Source organism: Silene latifolia, chromosome 10 (genome assembly GCF_048544455.1).
Source record: "Silene latifolia isolate original U9 population chromosome 10, ASM4854445v1, whole genome shotgun sequence".
Taxonomy (NCBI): Eukaryota; Viridiplantae; Streptophyta; class Magnoliopsida; order Caryophyllales; family Caryophyllaceae; genus Silene; species Silene latifolia.
The window spans coordinates 78,481,580-78,487,624 of NC_133535.1; the positions used below are offsets into that span (position 1 = coordinate 78,481,580).

General features: G+C 30.3%; 1 non-coding gene across 1 annotated transcript; it reads right to left on the reverse strand.

The window, feature by feature from the left end:
- Positions 1 to 5,572: 5,572 nt before the first annotated feature.
- Positions 5,573 to 5,679, reverse strand: LOC141609823 (small nucleolar RNA R71). Its single transcript, XR_012527732.1, has one exon. It is a non-coding gene; the product is annotated as a small nucleolar RNA R71 (small nucleolar RNA).
- Between the last annotated feature and the right edge of the window lie 366 nt (positions 5,680 to 6,045).

Genomic DNA, 6,045 nt, shown 5'->3' on the forward strand with positions numbered 1-6,045 from the left:
AAAATTTTTTTTACCCATATTGCCAAAAAAATTGTATGTATGTGTCAATAATGTTTTTTATCATTGTATCAACATCAAGGTAAATCTATTAAGGTTTTTAAATTAATAATTTATTTATTTATTTTTAAGTTCGATTGATTTGAAGTAATCTTCACATTTTTAACCTTAATATATATGTAATTTTGTTTTCATTTAGAAACTATCAAGATTTGTGCAGTTGAACTATTTAATGGTAAATATACTTATATTTTTATAATTCAATGCCTATTTCTTACAAAATATCCACCTCTTTTAGTTTCGTAAGATAACTCTCTAAACAATTCTCATGTAATGTGAATTTTGTAACAAAAAAAAAAGAAAAAAACCTTTTACATTTCTTTCTATTTACTCTATATTTATGTCTATAATAAATATGCTAATAATGAAAACGAATACTCAAAAGTCATGAAACCTTTCTACATATTTATGTATATATTAACTTTGATAATAATAATAATAATAATAATAATAATAATAATAATAATAATAATAATAATAATAATAATAATAATAATAATAATAATAATAATAATAATAATAATAATAATAAAAAGTCTAAAAGTCATAAAATGCATTCTCATTTGGCTATATAAATGTTTTATGGAAGGCAATATTTGTGAGCCAAAATTCAAGCCAAATTTTTTTTTACTCCTATTACCAAAAAAATTGTATGTATGTGTCAATAATGTTTCTTATCAGTGTATCAATATCAAGGTAAATGAATTAAGGTTTTTAAATTAATAATTTGTTTATTTATTTTTAAGTTCGATTGATTTGAAGTAATCTTCACATTTTTAACCTTAATAAATATGTAATTTTGTTTTCATTTAGAGACTATCTAGATTTGTGGAGTTGAACTATTCAAAGGTAAATATACTTATATATTTATAATTCAATGCCTATTTCTTACCTTATTTAAGAGAAAACTTAAATTAATAACGATAAGGTTAATATTACATAAATCAAATTCTACCATTTTATTTGTTATTAATCACTCAGTGGATTTTTTTGTATAGATAGTTAATTGGAGAAAGTAGATTATATGAAGAAGAGTGGTAAGAGAAAATTTAAATTGATAACGATAAGGTTAAGGTTAATATTACATAAATCAAATTCCACCATTTTATTTGTTATTAATCACTCAGTGGATTTTTTTTTATGGATAGTTCATTGGAGAAAGAAGACTATATGAAGAAGAGAAATACTATAATTGCTTAAACAAATACTCCCTCAATTACACTCAATACTATGTTATAAACTAACTACAATATTGACAACATGAATGTGAATGAGTAATTGTTTTTAGCTTCATAATTTTGTTTTTATTCAAAAACTTTCAACTTTATGTTTTATTTGGGTATGTGTTATTTTTTTTATTCATCATTTTTTCTTTGAAAACCAGTTCTCATAGAATGAAATTGAAGTTGCGATTATCTCAATCTTATTAACAAGTTGGACAACAAAATCTCTTTTGGTATTGATAATAGCTACATGTCATATTATTTTGTGTGTATGTATTATAATACAAATGAGATTGCAATGAGATTTGTAGTAGACTACCATTTAACTCATTTTATCTTTTATGCAAAGTTTTAAAATTTAGGATTTTTGATAAATTGATATAAACGATATATTAAGATTATCATTTATTAAACTTCATAATTATGTTACTATTAGAAAATATGATTTATGAGTATTAAAAGATTGAGAAGATAAAAATTCCTATAATTCTATATCTACTTAACTCCTTACATTTCGAGATTTATTATTCTCAAAAAAAAAAAAAAATGTATCAATAATTTAATATTATGGATTAATTTACTCTTTTGTCTTCCTAAATGACAAAGGGACATTCAAGCTTTCACATAGAAAATTTAGTAAATAATCTATAAAATCTAATTAAAAGGTAATCTTAAGCATTTATCATGAATTAGTGGACTTATTAAAGGTATTTTTTTTTTAAACCACATGTTATTAGTATATTAATCAAAATAAACAACTAAAGTACAATATATAGTTTTGAAAATAAACCAAAGTTGTCAAAGAAATAAGACACTAACCGACTAACTTTTATGTATTCCAAGACTATATTTTTTAAATGGATCAACTAATTGCTCAAACAAGTATAAATAAAAAGATAAAAAAAACAAAACTAAAACAAATTAACCCGTGAATTTCACGGGTCACAAACCTAGTTACAATTTAAATTACATAGCTATTCCTATTATATATTAATTAATAAAATAAATAAAACTATTAATTAATTACAAACCGATGATACGAGATCGTATTTAATTACAAACAAATCGCTATTCCCATTCATTTCGGGTAATAACGATTAAAATAAACTAGGCCATACTAGGTACAATAAAATAAATACTTTAAATAAATGACAATAATTCATTCAACTTAAATACATGCTTAAAATGCTGTAAAATGATGCCAAAATCGCCCTATCTTAACAATCGTTGGTATCCATCTCGGTTTTGTGGATTTAATCGATTTTTAACTTGTAAAAATCAATAATCGACTCTTAAATCTCATTTAAGTCCAAACTAATTGTTCAAACTGTTTTGGATCTTAAAGTTAGTCCTCACTAATTTAATGATGAATAATTAGTTTGATTTGGTGATATTTTGCTAATTTAATCGGTAAAATCATAACTTTTATGTAATAAATCCAAAATAATTGAAAAAATACCCAAAAAATTGAAACAAAAATTTTGAGTATTCTGGAACACTCCCAAGAACACCAAAAAGTAAGAAAAAATGCCCAAAAATTTCGGATAAAAATTATTAAGAAAAAGATCTATATTTATCGGTTTTTGACCACTAAAACCAATAAACATCAAAATAAGGTGAAATCACATTTTAAATTTCACTTTTAACTTTTAAATAATATTTTTAAATGTATATAAATTTATCATGGGCAGGAACAAATGTTTCAAGTATATGATTAATTTATTTCACTTTTATCGACTTTATCTCATAAAATCAATAAACATGCAAAATTTCAAACCAACCTTCGAAATTTTACATACAAGCTGTAGAAAATATGCATGAAACACCTGATGTGACCATAATTAGCACATATTTAGCCACCGAATTAGCCTTGTTCCCATACTTTTTAGTGCATATTTGGGTCATTTATTATCTTGATTTCTTTGTTTTGCATATTCTTTGAGATTTTGATCCCTTGGTAGGAAAGGAGTAAGAATCTTGTATTTTCATGGCAAAACGAGACTAAATTGATCGAATCCAATGACCAAGCATCAAGGAGAGACAAGATTAGAAGGCCTTTGTACATATTATAGTAGATGAGCAATGTTGAGAAAGGATCCTTGAGTCCCCAAGGAAATCCCCAAGGAATTTATGAAGAAAAGGGAAGAAAAGAAGAAAAAATCTTGCTGAAGAAAAATCCGTGCGGATTGATTACAATCCGGCCGTCCTCCACCTGCACAATCCGTGCGGTTTCATCCCAAGACGCTCGGGTTAGCACTGCCACAATCTGCCCGGATTCCTCCAAAGCCGCTCGTGTTCCACCGCCAGAATCCGCCCGTCCCGACACTAATCCGCTCGGATTCCTCTACAGCGCAATTTCGTCTTCTCCAAGCTATAAAGAAACAAGCCCTTCCTTCGAAAAATACCGGCTCCTCCCTGCTCAATCTAAAAAGTGTAATTACTAGTTTAGCCCTTAGTTAACCCTAATGCATCCCCCTAATTTCCACTATAAATACCCCATTAGTCTAATTAGAAGAGCATGTTCTTCTTATCAATTCTTAGAGTAGTTAATACCAATTAAATCTCTCTTTAATTTTGTAATCAACAATTAATCAAGTTCTAATACAAGTTTTATTTTCTTAATCTCTCTTTTGTTCATCATTTATTTTGGGTAATTGAAGATTATTTGGGTTATTATTGGGAGATTGACAACCTCTCAATCAAGCATCAAGTACTTCTTTTATCTTTGCTTTATCATTGGAATCATTAGTAGGTATAATTCTCTTAATCCCTTTTTAATTATTGTTAATTACTTTCATTTATTCATCATGTTTTATTTTGTTGGTATGATTGACAACCTTGCTAGGATGATCAACATGATAATGAGTGAGTAGTCTCTTAGCTAGGGTTAATGGGTGATTAGAGGAAACCAACATGGGGAATCATTCATGCTTAAATTAATATGTTTTCATGTTTTATTTGCTTGCTTGTTTTGATCTCAACCCATGCACATGTTATATTTGATGAAATGCGAGCCTATGAATCCTTGCATTTTTTACCCATCACCTATATTTTCAATGAGTCTTGTAAGACATAAACCAACTCGAGTCTCATTAGACCATGCATGTTGTTGAGTAGGGAAGATTAAGTCGACTTGTAGGTGTTGTACAATCTAATCGATTCGGCTCCGGGACCCAAACTTTCCTAGGATTGTAAGATATAACCCAACTCAATCCATCACAACAATAATTCCTTGCTTATAATTTGAGAACATGTTTGTATGATCAATTCCCATGATTCCCCTATGATCCCATGACACCCTAGTGCTTTTTAATCAATTGTTTACAACCCTTTTATTTCATCTTGCTTGTTTATTTTCATTGCTATTTTAGTTAGTGATCTTCTACATCAACCCAAATTGTGACACCCCTAAGACACCACTAGTTTCAATAGAAATCTCATCTCAATTCCCGTCCCTTGGGATCCGACCTTTACTTGCCTCTTTACTAATTGTAGAGTTGTTTGTGAAGCTATAAATTGTGTTTTGATTCGGACGTGACCCAACGACCACACCTTTAATTGTGAACACGAAACGGACCGATCAAAAATGGCGCCGTTGCCGGGGACGGTGTTTGCTTGATTTAGATTTCTTACATTGTTATTAGTTGTGTCTTTCTTTTCCTTGGGGAAGTAAAACTCCTCAAGGTTTGTTCTAATTGTTTTCAAGTTGTTTGATATTTTGCATGTCTAGAAGATCACAAGGTGACTTGTTACCTTTTAATCGTGAAATTGAAAGAACCTTAACAAACAATAAGAGACTTGCTAGGAGGAATTTGAGAGGTATTAGTGAGGTTATTCAACCAACTATTGAGTTCATCAACTCTTTTGCAAGAGAAGGAGAGGAGAACCCATTACACAATACCACCCAAAATCAACCTACAATGCCTAAGTTTTCATCACATTCCGTACCCACCGAGGAGAACCTACCCAATGGTACTCCCACACCACAACATCTAACCGGAAATTTTATTGCCAAATCCGCCTTTATCCAATTAGTCGAAAGGAGCCAATTTGGGGGGATGCCTAGTGAAGACCCTCATTCTCATATGGAAACCTTTTGTGACTATTGTGATGCGATCTCTCAAACCGGTGTAACTCAAGACCAAATTCGATGGGTCTTATTTCCTTTTTCTCTAATTGGCACCGCAAAACAATAGTTGAAGGGCCTTGATAAGGCCACTCTCGGAATTGATTCTTGGAAGAAGTTGGCTCTAGCTTTCTACAAAAAATTCTACCCACCGGAAAAGACTAACATGCTAAGAGCTCAAATTACGGGTTTTAAGCAAAGGGATGAAGAATCTTTGTATGAAGCTTGGGAGCGGTTCAAGGGAATTTGTCGCTTATGTCCTCACCATGGACTTAGCGAATGGTTCTTGGTACAACAATTTTGGAACGGTTTATATGAAGATTCAAGGAACATTCTCAACATGGGATCAAATGGAATGTTCACCGAAGTTGATGACAATCAAACATGGAACAAAATTGAGGAAATGGCGGTTCATAACTCACAATATAGTAGACCTCGCAAGGCTACTAGAGGAGGAAAGGATGAAGTGGACTCCGTTACTCAATTGGGTGCTCAACTTAGTGCTCATATTGACACAATCAATTTGAAGTTTGAAAAAGCTATGGCTAGACTTGAAGAAGTCTCAAAATCACCAAAGCATCATGTTAATGCTATGACGGCATCTTCATCAATCCCAAGTGGGATATGTGAGAATTGTGG